The 18611-nt window shown below is 40.7% G+C and overlaps 2 long non-coding RNA genes across 3 annotated transcripts in view; one reads left to right on the forward strand and one right to left on the reverse strand.

Moving 5' to 3' along the window:
• The first annotated feature begins 8718 nt into the window (after positions 1-8718).
• The window catches only part of LOC308384547, a 36360-nt gene continuing 26467 nt past the window's right edge, over positions 8719-18611 (forward strand). Inside the window, exon 1 of one of the 2 annotated variants that reach the window (XR_013969349.1) lies at positions 8719-8740. This is a non-coding gene — a long non-coding RNA (uncharacterized lncRNA). Of the gene's footprint in view, positions 8741-9087; positions 9110-18611 lie in introns of those variants that run through there. The other variant, XR_013969350.1, reaches the window with a different exon arrangement.
• On the reverse strand, positions 9385-11402 carry LOC308384736. Its single transcript, XR_013969385.1, has 3 exons — positions 11106-11402; positions 9839-10051; positions 9385-9503 (listed from the first exon to the last, which is right to left on the reverse strand). It is a non-coding gene; the product is annotated as an uncharacterized lncRNA (long non-coding RNA).

Genomic DNA, 18611 nt, shown 5'->3' on the forward strand with positions numbered 1-18611 from the left:
CTCAGACATGGCCAGGGAAAATTAGCTCAGTAGCGCCACCTAGAAAAATGAAAAACGCGAGCCCCCGGTATGGGTATGACCTACACGTTTGAAAGTCGGTACACCTATATAACGTTCAGAGTCGAACAAAAAAGTCTATTATGGCAATGTCCTAAACCCAACAGGAAGTCCGCCATTTTGGATTGAAGGTGACATTTTGGGTCTGATTTTACCGTTTCCATGCCTTGTACTTTAACGAACTCCTCCTTGGGATTTGGTCCTATAAACTTCAAATTTGGACAGTGTCAACTACACCGTTGTGCCATGTTAAATTGCGGAGCTTTTGAGTTTTCACAATACTATGAGGCCGTGGCGCCATGGCGAATTTCGATGACTCGCCATCAAAATCTTATTGCCTCTCATTCTGTCATACATGTTCCGATCTGGACCAAAGAGCACACATATGATAAGGCTCCACCCCTGAACATATTTCAACTGCCATATTTGACATCAAGGACAGCGCCACCTAGTGGGAACAGGAAATGTCATGTTTTACACTTTGGGGTACAGTATAGTGATGGGTGACATCTGCAGCCTCAAATTTCTCCAGGAAAGCCTTAAGGAGTTGGTCTTGGGTTACAGTGAAAACTGTGACTTTTCGCAAAAGGGTGTGACCCCAGCAGCATGGCGAACTTTGATGTCACGCCATGAAGAAACAAATTAGTATAACTCAATGAAATCCAGTCTGATCAGTACCAGACTTTACAGGCATGATATCAGACCCACCCTGAACAGATTGATGTGCCCATTGTCGGAAATACGGACAGCGCCACCTAGTGGCAACAGGAAATGTCATGGCTTTAATTTTGTTGTACTGATTTTCACAGGTTCATCGTGGCCACCTCAAAAGCGGTGAATATCAACATCAGTCCCTCGTGATGCTTCAGTGCGAAAATTGTGACTTTAAACTGAACGGCGCACCCTGGTGGCAACGCGGTTCACCATGAAAGATGAAGTGGCTTTTGAGGGACTTGGAAAGTTTATAGAGGCTTGAAATTTGGCACACACCTCCAAATGGATGTAGGCTTTGTTGTCATGTGATCATTTTCATTGAATAGCTCGAAATTGCTCCACAGCGCCCCCTACAAAATTTCAAAACAACAGCCCCTGCTCTGTGTTTCATCTATGAGTCTGAAACCTGGTAAGCTTATGGAAAATATCAAGATGTACAAAAAAGTCTCTTGGAGCAATATCCCAAATCCAACAGGAAGTCAGCCATTTTAAAGTTAATGTGTAATTTTGGCGACATTTTCCCCTCTTTTCAGGCTTCATACTTTGACGAACTCCTCCAAGGGATTTCATCATATTGAACCATTCTCCAGTGTGTGGAATCTAAAGACCTTTGTGATGTTAAATTGCGAAGCTTTTTACGTCCAGGGAAACGGGGTGGTTATGGCGGCACTTAGAGTTTCAATCACTCGCCAAAAAGCAGTAATCTGCTGTCACTCAAAAACACAATGTCCAATCTCTCCCAAACGTGTCAGGTGTGATGAGACTCGAGCTTGGAAGTGTTTGTTATGCCATTTGTACATAATGGTTAGAGCGCCACCTAGTGGAACGACTAACTAATCATGAATGAATGAGTTGAAATGTTAGCTGGTGGTTAAATGCATGAATTCCATCAATGTGACATCAGATCGGACGTGCTGGTTTTAGGTGTTGGGCGTGGCTCGACGCGCCGGGGGTGCGAGGGCCCTCATAACGCTGCTTGCAGCTTTAATTATTATTATTATTATTATTTCGGCAAATGAATTGGCCGTTTGAGAGCCTAAACATGCTCGAAAACTCATGAAATTTTGCACACGCGTCAGGTCTGGTGAAAATTTACGTATTTTAATGTTCTCAGACATGGCCAGGGAAAATTAGCTCAGTAGCGCCACCTAGAAAAATGAAAAACGCGAGCCCCCGGTATGGGTATGACCTACACGTTTGAAAGTCGGTACACCTATATAACGTTCAGAGTCGAACAAAAAAGTCTATTATGGCAATGTCCTAAACCCAACAGGAAGTCCGCCATTTTGGATTGAAGGTGACATTTTGGGTCTGATTTTACCGTTTCCATGCCTTGTACTTTAACGAACTCCTCCTTGGGATTTGGTCCTATAAACTTCAAATTTGGACAGTGTCAACTACACCGTTGTGCCATGTTAAATTGCGGAGCTTTTGAGTTTTCACAATACTATGAGGCCGTGGCGCCATGGCGAATTTCGATGACTCGCCATCAAAATCTTATTGCCTCTCATTCTGTCATACATGTTCCGATCTGGACCAAAGAGCACACATATGATAAGGCTCCACCCCTGAACATATTTCAACTGCCATATTTGACATCAAGGACAGCGCCACCTAGTGGGAACAGGAAATGTCATGTTTTACACTTTGGGGTACAGTATAGTGATGGGTGACATCTGCAGCCTCAAATTTCTCCAGGAAAGCCTTAAGGAGTTGGTCTTGGGTTACAGTGAAAACTGTGACTTTTCGCAAAAGGGTGTGACCCCAGCAGCATGGCGAACTTTGATGTCACGCCATGAAGAAACAAATTAGTATAACTCAATGAAATCCAGTCTGATCAGTACCAGACTTTACAGGCATGATATCAGACCCACCCTGAACAGATTGATGTGCCCATTGTCGGAAATACGGACAGCGCCACCTAGTGGCAACAGGAAATGTCATGGCTTTAATTTTGTTGTACTGATTTTCACAGGTTCATCGTGGCCACCTCAAAAGCGGTGAATATCAACATCAGTCCCTCGTGATGCTTCAGTGCGAAAATTGTGACTTTAAACTGAACGGCGCACCCTGGTGGCAACGCGGTTCACCATGAAAGATGAAGTGGCTTTTGAGGGACTTGGAAAGTTTATAGAGGCTTGAAATTTGGCACACACCTCCAAATGGATGTAGGCTTTGTTGTCATGTGATCATTTTCATTGAATAGCTCGAAATTGCTCCACAGCGCCCCCTACAAAATTTCAAAACAACAGCCCCTGCTCTGTGTTTCATCTATGAGTCTGAAACCTGGTAAGCTTATGGAAAATATCAAGATGTACAAAAAAGTCTCTTGGAGCAATATCCCAAATCCAACAGGAAGTCAGCCATTTTAAAGTTAATGTGTAATTTTGGCGACATTTTCCCCTCTTTTCAGGCTTCATACTTTGACGAACTCCTCCAAGGGATTTCATCATATTGAACCATTCTCCAGTGTGTGGAATCTAAAGACCTTTGTGATGTTAAATTGCGAAGCTTTTTACGTCCAGGGAAACGGGGTGGTTATGGCGGCACTTAGAGTTTCAATCACTCGCCAAAAAGCAGTAATCTGCTGTCACTCAAAAACACAATGTCCAATCTCTCCCAAACGTGTCAGGTGTGATGAGACTCGAGCTTGGAAGTGTTTGTTATGCCATTTGTACATAATGGTTAGAGCGCCACCTAGTGGAACGACTAACTAATCATGAATGAATGAGTTGAAATGTTAGCTGGTGGTTAAATGCATGAATTCCATCAATGTGACATCAGATCGGACGTGCTGGTTTTAGGTGTTGGGCGTGGCTCGACGCGCCGGGGGTGCGAGGGCCCTCATAACGCTGCTTGCAGCTTTAATTATTATTATTTCGGCAAATGAATTGGCCGTTTGAGGGCCTAAACATGCTCGAAAACTCATGAAATTTTGCACACGCGTCAGGTCTGGTGAAAATTTACGTATTTTAATGTTCTCAGACATGGCCAGGGAAAATTAGCTCAGTAGCGCCACCTAGAAAAATGAAAAACGCGAGCCCCCGGTATGGGTATGGCCTACAAGTTTGAATCTCGGTACACCTATATAACGTTCAGAGTCGAACAAAAAAGTCTATTATGGCAATGTCCTAAACCCAACAGGAAGTCCGCCATTTTGCATTGAAGGTGACATTTTGGCTCTAATTTTGCCATTTCCATGCCTCGAACTTTAACGAACTCCTCCTTGGGATTTGGTCCTATAAGCTTCAAATTTGGACAGTGTCAACTACACCCTTGTGCCATGTTAAATTGCGGAGCTTTTGAGTTTTCACAATACTATGAGGCCGTGGCGCCATGGCGAATTTCGATGACTCGCCATGAAAATCTTATTGCCTCTCATTCTGTCATACATGTTCCGATCTGGACCAAAGAGCACACATATGATAAGGCTCCACCCCTGAACATATTTCAACTGCCATATTTGACATCAAGGACAGCGCCACCTAGTGGGAACAGGAAATGTCATGTTTTACACTTTGGGGTACAGTATAGTGATGGGTGACATCTGCAGCCTCAAATTTCTCCAGGAAAGCCTTAAGGAGTTGGTCTTGGGTTACAGTGAAAACTGTGAGTTTTCGCGAAAGGGTGTGACCCCAGCAGCATGGCGAACTTTGATGTCACGCCATGAAGAAACAAATTAGTATAACTCAATGAAATCCAGTCTGATCAGTACCAGACTTTACAGGCATGATGTCAGACCCGCCCTGAACAGATTGATGTGCCCATTGTCGGAAATACGGACAGCGCCACCTAGTGGCAACAGGAAATGTCATGGCTTTAATTTTGTTGTACTGATTTTCACAGGTTCATCTTGGCCACCTCAAAAGCGGTGAATATCACCATCAGTCCCTCGTGATGCTTCAGTGCAAAAATTGTGAGTTTAAACTGAACGGCGCACCCTGGTGGCAACGCTGTTCAACATGAAAGATGAAGTGGCTTTTGAGGGTCTTGGCAAGTTTATAGAGGCTTGAAATTTGGCACACACCTCCAAATGGATGAAGGCTTTGTTGGCATGTGATCATTTTCATTAAATAGCGCGAAATTGCTCCACAGCGCCCCCTACAAAATTTCAAAACCACAGCCCCTGCTCTGTGTTCTATGTATGATTCTGAAACCTGGTAAGCTTATAGGAGATATCAAGATGTACAAAAAAGTCTCTTGGAGCAATATCCCAAATCCAACAGGAAGTCAGCCATTTTAAAATTAATGTGTAATTTTGGCAACATTTTCCCCTCTTTCCAGGCACCGTTCTTTGACGAACTCCTCCAAGGGATTTCATCATATTGAACCAATCTCCAGTGTGTGGAATCTAAAGACCTTTGTGATGTTAAATTGCGAAGCTTTTTACGTTCAGTGAAACGGGGTGGTTATGGTGGCACTTAGAGTTTGAATCAATCGCCAAAAAGCAGTAATCTGCTGTCACTCAAAAACACAATGTCCAATCTCTCCCAAAGCTCATAGGCGTGATGAGACTCGAGCTCGGAAATGTTTGTTATGCCATTTGTACATAATGGTTAGAGCGCCACCTAGTGGGACGACTATACTCATGGTTGAAGCAAATGAAATGTTAACTGGTGGTTAAATGCATGAATTCCATCAATGTGACATCAGATCGGACGTGCTGGTTTCAGGTGTTGGGCATGGCTCGACACGCCGGGTGTGCGAGGGCCCTCATAACGCTGCTTGCAGCTTTAATTAGGGCCCGAGCACTGACTGTGCGAAGGCCCTATTGTATCTGCTCCGTTTCTTATTATTATTATTATTCACCCCAAACAAGGGCCTTTTTGAGGGCCTAAACATGCTCAAAAACTCATGAAATTTTGCAGACATGCCAGGTCTGGTGAAAAATTTTGTATTTTAATGGTTTTACTTATGAGCACTGGGAAATGGCTCTAGAGCGCCACCTATGCCTTGTTAAATGCAGCCCTACGACCACATAGTTTGAGCTACATGTATGAAATTTGGCACACATGTGTATCATGACGAGCCGAACAAAAAAGTCAGTGGGCCCATTGATGCAAACCCAACAGGAAGTCCGCAATTTAGAAGTGAAGGTGACATTTTGGCTCTAATTTTGTCGTTTCCATGCCTCGAACTTTAACGAACTCCTCCTTGGAAATTGGTCGTATAAGCTTCATATTTGGTCAGTGCCAACTACACCCTTGTGCCATGTTAAATTGCGGAGCTTTTGAGTTTTCACAATACCATGAGGCCGTGGCGCCACGGCGAATTTCGATGACTCGCCATGAAAATCTTATTGCCTCTCATTCTGTCATACATTGTCCGATCTGGACCAAAGAGCACACATATGATAAGGCTCCACCCCTGAACATATTTCAACTGCCATATTTGACACCAGGGATAGCGCCACCTAGTGGGAACAGGAAATGTCATGTTTTACACTTTGGGGTACAGTATAGTGATGGGTGACATCTGCAGCCTCAAATTTCTCCAGGAAAGCCTTAAGGAGTTGGTCTTGGGTTACAGTGAAAACTGTGAGTTTTCGCGAAAGGGTGTGACCCCAGCAGCATGGCGAACTTTGATGTCACGCCATGAAGAAACAAATTACTATAACTCAATGAAATCCAGTCTGATTAGTACCAGACTTTACAGGCATGATGTCTCACCCGCCCTGAACAGATTGATGTGCCCATTGTCAGGAATATGAAGAGCGCCACCTAGTGGGAAGAGGAAATGTCATGTCTTACACTTTGTTGTACTGATTTTCACAGGTTCATAGTGGCCACCTCAAAAGCGGTGAATATCACCATCAGTCCTTGATGATGCTTTAGTGCAAAAATTGTGACTTTAAACTGAACGGCGCACCCTGGTGGCAACGCTGTTCACCATGAAAGATGAAGTGGCTTTTGAGGGTCTTGGCAAGTTTATAGAGGCTTGAAATTTGGCACACACCTCCAATGTGACGATGGCTTTGTTGTCATGTGATCATTTTCATTGAATATCCCAAAATGGCTCCACAGCGCCCCCTACAAAATTTCAAAACCACAGCCCCAGCTCTGTGTTTTATGTATGAATCTGAAACCTGGTAGGCTTATAGGAGATATCAAGATGTACAAAAAAGTCTCTTGGAGCAATATCCCAAATCCAACAGGAAGTCAGCCATTTTAAAATTAATGTGCAATTTTGGCAACATTTTCCCCTCTTTTCAGGCATCGTTCTTTGACGAACTCCTCCAAGGGATTTCATCAGATTGGACCGATCTGCAGTTTGTGGAATCCAAAGACCTTTGTGATGTTAAATTGCGAAGCTTTTTACGTCCAGGGAAACGGGGTGGTTATGGCGGCACTTAGAGTTTGAATCACTCGCCAAAAAGCAGTAATCTGCTGTCACTCAAAAACACAATGTCCAATCTCTCCCAAACGTCTCAGGTGTGATTAGACTCGAGCTCGGAAGTGTTTGTTATGCCATTTGTACATAATGGTTAGAGCGCCACCTAGTGGAACGACTAACTAATCATGAATGAATGAGTTGAAATGTTAGCTGGTGGTTAAATGCATGAATTCCATCAATGTGACATCAGATCGGACGTGCTGGTTTTAGGTGTTGGGCGTGGCTCGACGCGCCGGGGGTGCGAGGGCCCTCATAACGCTGCTTGCAGCTTTAATTATTATTATTATTATTATTCAGGCAAAACAAGGGCCTTTTTGAGGGCCTAAACATGCTCAAAAACTCATGAAATTTTGCAGACATGCCAGGTCTGGTGAAAAATTTTGTATTTTAATGGTTTTACATATGAGCACTGGGAAATGGCTCTACAGCGCCACCTATGCCTTGTAAAATGCAGCCCTACGACCACATCGTTTGGGCTACATGTATGAAATTTGGCACACATGTGTATCATGCCAAGTCGAACAAAAAAGTCTGTGGGCCCATTGACGCAAACCCAACAGGAAGTCCGCCATTTGGAAGAGAAGGTGACATTTTGGCTCTAATTTTGCCATTTCCATGCCTCGAACTTTTGCGAACTCCTCCTTGGGATTTGGTCGTATAAGCTTCATCTTTGGTCAGTGTCAACTACACACCTGGGCCATGTTAAATTGCGGAGCTTTTGAGTTTTCACAATACCATGAGGCCGTGGCGCCACGGCGAATTTCGATGACTCGCCATGAAAATCTTATTGCCTCTCATTCTGTCATAGATTTTCTGACCTTGACCAAAGTGAACACATATGATAAGGCTCCACCCCTGAACATATTTCAACTGCCATATTTGACACCAGGGACAGCGCCACCTAGTGGGAACAGGAAATGTCATGTTTTACACTTTGGGGTACAGTATAGTGATGGGTGACATCTGCAGCCTCAAATTTCTCCAGGAAAGCCTTAAGGAGTTGGTCTTGGGTTACAGTGAAAACTGTGACTTTTCGCCAAAGGGTGTGACCCCAGCAGTATGGCGAACTTTGATGTCACGCCATGAAGAAACAAATTAGTATAACTCAATGAAATCCAGTCTGATCAGTACCAGACTTTACAGGCATGATGTCAGACCCGCCCTGAACAGATTGATGTGCCCATTGTCGGAAATACGGACAGCGCCACCTAGTGGCAACAGGAAATGTCATGGCTTTCATTTTGTTGTACTGATTTTCACAGGTTCATCGTGGCCACCTCAAAAGCGGTGAATATCACCATCAGTCCCTCGTGATGCTTCAGTGCAAAAATTGTGACTTTAAACTGAACGGCGCACCCTGGTGGCAACGCTGTTCACGATGAAAGATGAAGTGGCTTTTGAGGGGCTTGGAAAGTTTATAGAGGCTTGAAATTTGGCACACACCTCCAATGTGACCAAGGCTTTGTTGTTATGTGATCATTTTCATTGAATATCCCAAAATGGCTCCACAGCGCCCCCTACAAAATTTCAAAACAACAGCCCCTGCTCTGTGTTTCATCTATGAGTCTGAAACCTGGTAAGCTTATGGAAAATATCAAGATGTACAAAAAAGTCTCTTGGAGCAATATCCCAAATCCAACAGGAAGTCAGCCATTTTAAAATTAATGTGTAATTTTGGCGACATTTTCCCCTCTTTTCAGGCTTCATTCTTTGACGAACTCCTCCAAGGGATTTCATCATATTGAACCATTCTCCAGTGTGTGGAATCTAAAGACCTTTGTGATGTTAAATTGCGAAGCTTTTTACGTTCAAGGAAACGGGGTGGTCATGGCGGCACGTGGAGTTTCAATCACTGGCCAAAAAGCAGTAATATGCTGTCACTCAAAGACACAAAGTCTAATCTCTCCCAAAGGTCGCAGGCGTGATGAGACTCGAGCTCGGAAATGTTTGTTATGCCCTTTGTCTATAATGGTTAGAGCGCCACCTAGTGGGACGACTATACTCATGGTTGAACCAAATGAAATGTTAGCTGGTGGTTAAATGCATGAATTCCATCAATGTGACATCAGATCGGACGTGCTGGTTTTAGGTGTTGGGCGTGGCTCGACGCGCCGGGGGTGCGAGGGCCCTCATAACGCTGCTTGCAGCTTTAATATTATTATTACAGTGCTATGTAGATTCATTCAAAAGTCAAATAACGTACCAAAATTGGTTTTGATGGTCTGATGTATAGGGCTTTCGATTTATAAATTTTATGTATGAGATTTGCATCCAGCTCCTGTCCTGCTCGCAGTTTGGGCGCAATCAGTCTGTTGCCACAAGCCATCAGAAACTCCAGGCTGGAAAACAGTTACAGTAAGTTGTAAAATGTTTAAAATCCAAAACAGCAAAAATGTTCCAATAACTTTTTTAGAGCTAATCTTGTTTTCCTCTTTGAATCAGACTGAAACCAGTAGTAACAGAAGTAAACTTTATACAAATGTCAAAAAAGTATGCCAAAAATGGAGTGTTCAAGAAAGGATAACTGATTTGGTTCTTTTATTTTAGTTTACTGATTCATGTCTACCTGTTCTCTGACTTAAATCGTTATGTAAAGCTTTGAAATGCCTAGATATCGAAAAGACTACTGACAAAAGCTGTGTCGCATTAGGTTTCGACTGCTAGCACAACCTACCTTACATCAATAGAAAGTTTATCTCCAAAGGCGTCCCTTATTTGTTCAGAGACAGTTTTCTGGTCCCAGGATTTTTGGAATTCAAATCCATTCAATATATGCCCTTGTTCATGTAAATGTTGTTTTGTGCGATGCTTGACAACAACACTGCTTGATGGCCGTGGAAGAAGGATGACATCTTTGTTGAAAGTATCATGATAATGTGTCTTGGCCCTATAAAACAAAACAGAAACTATATTCAGATTTATGTATCTTTTGTTTTATTTACCTATACTTAGACACTATCAGTTCCTTAAGAAAGTTGCTAATGTCACTTGGTAGAGACCAGCTTACACGTTAAACTGTTGCTAAGCTTTTATGAATAAAATAAAATGTTACACAGTTTATATTAAAAAAAACAGTATCGCAGCTAGCCATTTAGCCCACTTGAATATGTTTAAAGTTGCTTGTGCATGTAAGAGTTGAGTATAATAGCAAACACAAATAACAGAAACATAATTTGAAAGAAAAAAAATGCATAAAGTAATAGCATGCCTATAAATTGCCTTTGAAAAAAAATGGAAAATGTACGTAAAATAGAAAATGTTTTGGGGTTTGACCATTTTAATTCACTGACGCTTGAATTAAATAAATAAATAAATAAATAAATAAATAAATATATAGTACAATGCATAAGGATTTTTTTTTACTGCTCTACAAAGAGGCATACAAAGAAACATTTGCTATTACTTTTTACTTTGACTAAAGAACAAAAAAGACACCGATCATATTTCTTTTTTTCTTATTTCATACACTGTAGAAACTGGACTGAAGGCATGACTTGGCATCCATGTTTATCTACCTCTACAGTGGTACAGATATTGATCCACTCACAACACAGAGTTGGATTGATGTCTTCTAGCAAGATTAAAATTCTACCCCAATAAATAAATAAATAAATAAATACAAAACTAAACAAAAACAACAAGAAAATTAACCCAACCTTTTATTTAGCAGGCTAATGTAGCTACCACCTCCCACATTAATAAAGAAGATTTAATAAAGTAATCTTAAAGTAAGCATCAACTTACACTCGACGTACAAACAGCCACTAATATTGAAATAAATGCCACGGTCTTTACTGTTTTTAATGTGGATGCTGCTGAATAAATTAGCTAGGGCTAAAAATTTATAAGGGTAAAAAAGTGCGTTGCTAAATCAGCAAAGCACATTTCGTATTTTGTATTTCGCAGTTGTATAGTTAAGTGGCAAACTGTTTTGTTCTTACCTTTTCCTTGATCTGCAGTTCCAGTTGCCAAAGTGTTTTTGGGTCTGATATCGCAAAGACTGCCCCACTCCAGTCGAACTCCGTGTAGCTACTTGACTCGTTGAAGATACCCGGGTGTTAGCTGGTCTAAAAAGTTCCCTCATCTCACTTTCCACCGTGCTGTGGGTAACACTGGGTGCAGTTGAGCCCGTCCCATCTTGATCAAGTGACGAGGACAACGATGTGACCGTTTCAGGAGATGATAAAATATTTCTTAACAACCCGACAGCTTGCTGAAGAACTCCAGTTTCTTCTCCCCCCTCCATGCTGTCAGACACTTGAAAGTGACCCGCGCGTGCTTCTCAGCCAATCACAGCGGTACAGACACCCAGCCTTCCGTTTCCATTAAACTCCTTCCGTTTCCACTATACTCTTTCATTCACATACATTATTCTCTTGCATACATATATTTTCTTCAGATATGTATGCATTCTCTTCTTACATACATATATTATTTGTAAGATTAAATGCATTTTGAATGCATGTAAATGAGAGCAAAATGTAGGAATGCATAAATGAAAATGCATGTATGTTAGAGTGCAAATGTGTAAATATGTAGATTAAAATACATGTATAAGAGAGCATAATATTGCAATGTGTGTGTTAAATATGTGTAAACATGAGAATAAAAATATCTAAATATAAAAATTAAAATAAAACTACGTGAGAGTGAAAGTATATGTATGTGAAAGAAGAATATATGTGTGTGAGAGTGAAAATATATGTGTGTGAAAGAAGAATGTATGTGTGTGAGAGTGAAAATATATGTGTGTGAGAGTGAAAATATATGTATGTGAGAGTGAAAATATATGTGTGTGAGAGTGAAAATATATGTGTGTGGAAGAAGAATGTATGTGTGTGAGAGTGAAAATATATGTGTGTGAGAGTGAAAATATATGTGTGTGGAAGAAGAATGTATGTGTGTGAGAGTGAAAATATATGTGTGTGAGAGTGAAAATATATGTGTGTGGAAGAAGAATGTATGTGTGTGAGAGTGAAAGAATAAATTTTGGCTTGTACGGCCCCTCATAGTAGACACACATGTCAGTCTGCGCCATCATGTGCTATTAGTATGGCTGTCAAGAAATTAAAACTGTAATTGTGATTGATCGCATCACGTTGTGCAGAAATTTATTGCGCAATTGCAATTATTCAGGGAATAATCACTGCTGTCACACTGCTACATTGATGGCTCCTGTATGGTGTGCTGGACACTATGTGTACTTACTTTGCTTTCACTGTTTAGCTGTTTTGCTACATCCATAAAATAATAGGCACATACCTCTTCATGCTGTCCCTCCTTTATTTTCATGAGTGTCAAAGCATGTAATTGCAGTTCCCACTGTCTGTAATGGGCTGTAACCCACACTAACTACTGTATGATGTTTTGCCCTCTCTGCCCTAATGATGACTGTGGCTCTTGCATGCAACTCATAAGCTGAGTCATTGACTTTCATCCAAAGTATGTCACACATACCTACCAGTACAAAGTGGCCACCCATTGGCAGCGGCAGCAGCCATAATTGATATTATTAAATCAAATCATAACATACAAAGTATATAACATAATGTCTTCTTTATTTCAGTGATGATTTTTCTTGCATATTCCATTTAATAACTGACAATTAGGATTAATGTAACTAATTATATGTCATTACATGGTTAAGATTTCCAGCACTTCCAGATTTTGCTTATCTGATGCTTTAGAAAAATAGTAACATAGAAACATTGCATTGATTGTTTTTCAGTCAACACTATTGAGGTTTGTAACATATTACCAGGGCTGCAGTTGAATAGTTTTTCTTAGGGGTGTACGTCTCTGAAAGAGGTGATACGTTAAGAAGGCATACTAAGAGCTGACTGAATTCTCTGAATACTAAGCAAAGCTTCAGTGCTTACTTTATCTCCTTTAGCATAGTACATAGTGGAATATCCTTTATGTCACTTAGTTGTTTTTCTTTTCTGAAGCAATTTGTAACATGAGTTTATAAAATTCTTCAATAAATTAAAAGAAAAATCTGGTGTGTGAAAATGTTCAAAGTTTAAATGTGTCAAATTGGGTGCAGTTAAGACTCAAATGCAGGACTCACAAACAGATGTGCATAAATTCAAACCAGCCTTTTGTTTGTTGAAATGGTCCAACAAAGTATATGAAAGCCTAAAACATAAAGCAAACAGTGGGATCTAAATACTTCAACAAAGAGAAAAATGAGGCAAGGTGGGCAAATAGACTTCTGACAAAGAACAAATGGAAACTGGAAATATACACACAAAAACACAGAGGGCAATCAGGGGAAGGGAAACGGTCGGGGAACAAGAACCAGTTGAAACTAATCAAGACAAATGACACAAACCAGGATACAAAAGGAACAAAAACTCAGACTGAGTGTAGAGGCACACGATGCACACCAAAGCAAAGAAAACCCTGAAAGCTATAAATCAAAGGCTTCAAATGTCAGAACTCACAGACTATAACCAAAATAGAGAACACATAATAATAAACCAATTCAATTCATCCTTTTTATAGAATTGGACAACAATATGACATGATATAAGAATATTTCCAGAACTTTCCTTTGGAGAGACACCACTGCTTTTTTCCACTTAGACAACCTTCCGTTCCTTCATGCACTAACTCGACTAGACGCTGGAACCCTTCCACAGAGATCTTGGCCCATGCTGATTTGATAGCATCACACCAATATTCCGCGGCCACATTAATGCATCTGATGGCACATTATGCTGCAGGAAGCATCCATCTGAAAAATGCATAGATGGTGATGATTAACGGCTGAACTTGGTCAGCAGTAAACTCTGTAAAATTCAAGTGATGCTTAGTGTGATCTAAGTGATATGATTGGTTGTGTTCAATAACTGGCCCTTGTAGTATTTTCTTTTAAAGTCACAGATGAAGAATCTACAGTGTAACCCATTTGCTTGTGCGTGTTCCATGACATTCTTTGGTACACTGCTGCATAAAGTGAGTTTACATTTATGAACACATCTTACCACTCTTTCTTTCATCTATGATGCATTTCTGTCCCAGGGATTGCCTCCGCTGTCGTGATGTGGTTTTTTTTTTTTTTTGTTTGGTTGGTTGTTTTTTTGCTTCTTTTTGCTTCTGTCCCCAGAAAACTCGGTAATGCGTAAATATCCCGTTGTGAAGGCTGATTGTCAGATAGTGGAACCATCGCTTCTGTAACGATCATACCATATTCAAATCTCAAGTCTTGCCCATTCCAATATTTAGCCGAACAGCAATGGAGCCTATCAACTCTGTCTGCTTGCCTTATGTCTTATTTACACATCAGGCAGTATGAGAAGACAAGCTGTTTGCATAATAGTGAGGTATGAATGGAGGGAGTCTTTTCTTCTTCTCTTTTTTTGAGAGAGGTATTTGCAAGCTGATAGAAGAGAAACACCAGACAGTTCCACTGGAGGTATTTTATTGATGATTGGATTTTGACAACAGCAAATAATAACAACAACAATAAAAAATTCAGCTATATTCCACATCATTATGTGGCACTCAGCTATGATTTTTATACCCTGAACAACATCTCAGTTTCTTGACACCAAAGGTTTGTATTTATTAATTTTTTTCAAGTAGCATAAAAGTTAACATAGCTTTTATCAAACACGTATTTTCACCCTTTTCAATGTCACCAGTTGAGTTAAAGCCCTCTTTCGTGCAAGGGTTTCTAAAGTGATTTTCCTGAGGTAGTACCCAATCTCCTCCCTAATGTCCTCTGTAGCCTTCAGTTAACCATCTGCTGGGAAGGGAGCACATGGCAGAAGATGTGTTAATGAATGCACACTTATATAATCCAGACCTGTGGTGGAGGGAAAGACAGAGTGCACGAGTGGCAGGCCAGATCCACATCACTTGACACTCCACCAAGTATAAAAGAGAACAATAATAAGGTTTCTTTGTGCCACTAGTGCCTCCAAGTGGCCCGAGAAGGCAATTTTTCCCTTCTTCCTTCTTTCCCCTTTCAAACGTGACATGACAGCTGCTGTTTTCCCTTTTCTCTTTCTATAAAGGAAAACCCAAAAGACATAGGAGCTGATGTATCGCACGCGACAAGGTAATATACGGATGGTATTGCTTTTTCGATGACCACTGCTAAATGGGCAGCATGCTGACACAGTAAACCACAACGCAACGACGACTGTTACAGATTGGTCCTTAGCCCTCCTTCTTTCCACCTCCTGCCAAAATGCCATACCTAGCCCTTGCCCTGGCCAACCATCATATCCCCCCCTTATGAATCAAAGACAATGGAGTAGAAGAGAGAGATGAGGGCTTCCAAGCAATTGGCTCTGCCTCACCATTTTTTTTCTTTTCTCTCTCTTGCAGTGTGTACATTTCCTACTTCTCTGCATCGAGCTGTCTAGCTGGGTTGGATGATAAATCCTGAGGCGAGTTTTAAAGCACCAACAGAATACAAACTGCCCAGGCTACGCTTTGTTCACACAGGTTAATATACACATCAGGGCAGCATATATGGGAGTGCTTGCCCACCCTTTCCTCTGCCCTTTCACCCATCTGCTCATGTATCACTCTTTATCTGTGTTGCTTTCAGTTTTGTTGGACTAAGTTGGCTTATTGACACGAGCAATCATCAGAAACAATACTGCTGATGCAGTAGGCAAACAAAGCCAGCAAAACAACTGCTACTGAATATTCACATTGTATTGTTGTTGTCAAGTTTGAGTATTCTCAGTCCATTTTTTATTCATTCTTCTACTTACCAAGCATGACTTTAAATCGATATTGCAGCATTTTAAAACAATATTTGGATTCAGTGGTATCAGTGGAAAGATCTATACTACTCTGCTATCTGTCCACTTTATGCTACAGTCACACTGGGGAAGGCAGTGCTTGAAGACTGCGGCACGACCAAAATCATTACAACCATGAACTTGCGATCTCATTGCCTTTGAAATGGATGCTTCACAACTTCATCAAAGCTACTTTGTTGTGTCAGGATGGCAATGAAATGGCAACATGATGGAGTCAGTGTGTTATCACAGTTGAACGTGGTCAAGGTTGCCATTACATACAAAACATGTTTTGTGCTAATAGATAGATTATTGGTAGAAACACAAATGATTTAACTGCAAAATCACAAAGACCCACAGCAATCTCTCTATTTTAAAGAGTTCCCATTTATCTGTTTGCCTTTATAGATTAAACAAAATATATTTCCAAACTGCCAAGAAGTCTGAGAGTGATATGGTTTGCTGAGTAACCAAGCTGTGTTGTTTCATTCAAATAGGTTCACTTCTAACGCCTATAAACAGCATGGCAACATGGCAAATGTGATTGGTTGAGTTAACAGTGGTTACATCCACCTTTTATAGGTGTGTTTGCCAAAAAGCGGGCAAACTTTATTCTTGTTGTTAGCTGATTCATTGATTCACTGCTAAACCAGGATAGAAAGTAAGGACTGAACTAGCATAGCACAAAACACTAGCATAAAAAAGCAAGTGAAGTAAATTGCGCTAAACTGCCACATAGACATTTCTAGCTAGCTTATAGCTATTATCTCAAACTGCTAGCTCCACGCTAGCAGTTTGGGTTAAAAGATCACAGGCCTTTTACACAGTGAACATTTTTTATTTTGTTAGATATTCAAGTCATTTACAGAAATGATGCCAGAAACATTTAAAATGGGAAATCTTAAATGTGTCTTGCACATTTTCTAAGCACCGCTGCATTACCATTTCATGGGATGTTAGTGCCTCTGAAAACAAGAATTTAATACTGAGATGTGTTGGGCTAAGCAATGCTTGTGCAAACAGTGTAGATTTGCAGTGATTAATCTGCCTGAGAAGAGATTAAGTATTAGATTGTAGAACTATTTGCATTGTGTATGAGAGGCTAATAGAGATACAAGTGCAATCTCAACCTATAAAAGAGCATTTTACACATTCTGTTTTGGAGATGGCACTTTTCTTCCTTTTGTTGGGAAATCCCCTTTCTGTGAGCTAACATATATCATTAACACACTGGCACAAATGTTGATAATATAATAATACATTTCTAAAGTTACTGTGTTCTTTTCTCTCTGCCAATAAATAACCACTTTAATAATCTGGGAACAAGGCAAGCAGACACACTGTGACCTAGACTATGGTAGGCTTCACTGGACCTGAACACAACCATTTTAGCTGTTGAGCCAGCAGGCCAAATCAAGTGGTCTTTATTAAAGTCGCTTTGATGGATTCACCTCTGGCCTCCCCTGCTGTGATCTATCGCCTGTCCAGCTCTTGGAGGTCGTAATAAACTTGTTTAGCAAGAGGGTCACTGCATGCAAGCAGGGTGTGAGTGTGTGTATGTGCACGCGGGGGGGCGGGAGTAGTTTCCTGCTTGTAAAGTCTGTTTTGTGGATCAGGTGGATCATATATCATATGTGGATCATATACAGCCTTTCATCCATGGCTGCTGGCCCCGGATCCACTAGTAATGATGTGTCTAGTTTCTCCACAGGTTATAGTGTTGTAGCATATATTTATACACACACTTTTAAGATATCAGGCACAGTGCCAGTGTAGTAGATTTTCTTAATAGAGTAGTAAATCAGGAGGCTGCCTCTTTCAAGTTTGTCTTCACATGCTTGTTTGTTAGATTTAGGCACAAAAACTATTTTGTTAGTATCTGTTCTTAATTGAGGTTAAATTAGGCCATTTTAAAATGTTAAACATGTTTATGTTTTTAATCTTACATGGGGGACATGGGTCATTCCAAAGATGAGGAGCGCACGGTACATCCATTCACATGGCTGGAAGAAAATGGTTAAAGCCTTTTTAAAGCATAATATAGATAGTTATAAGATCTTGCATAAACAACTTGTGGGGTCATTTTTAGGAATTTTCCTGATTTTGGATATACTGTACACTGTATTACCAAAAGTACTGGCTCATCTGCCTTCAAAAATATATAATAATAATAATAATAATAATAATAATAATAATAATAATAATAATAATAATAATAATAAATTGTATTTATGAGCACCTTTCAAGTCACCCAAGGACACTTTACAATAGGATAAAACACTTAGTAAAACAATAGCAGAATAAGAACAATAAAACGAAAGCAGAATATAAAATTAACAAACAGTGGATTTACAGTGAATAGTGATTTAAACTGGGGGAGAGAACCAATGTTTCTTATTTCTGGGGGCAGAGAGTTCCACAGCCTGGGAGCAGAGCAGCTGAAAGCTCTGCTTCCCATGGTGGTGAGGCGGAAGGAAGGTACAGCAAGCTGGAGAAGAAGATCGAAGTGAACGGGCAGAACAGGTAGTGGTTAACAGGTCAGAAAGGTAAGGAGGAGCGAGGTTATGAATGGCCTTGAAGGTGAGCAGAATAAGTCTGAATATTATCCGGAATTTCACAGGGAGCCAGTGAAGTTCCTGAAGAACAGGGGTGATGTGCTGGTAAGAGGGGTTCTGGTGATAA

The sequence above is a fragment of the Rhamphochromis sp. 'chilingali' genome (assembly GCF_963969265.1).
Source record: "Rhamphochromis sp. 'chilingali' genome assembly, chromosome: 17".
In the NCBI taxonomy this organism is placed as follows: domain Eukaryota; kingdom Metazoa; phylum Chordata; class Actinopteri; order Cichliformes; family Cichlidae; genus Rhamphochromis; species Rhamphochromis sp. 'chilingali'.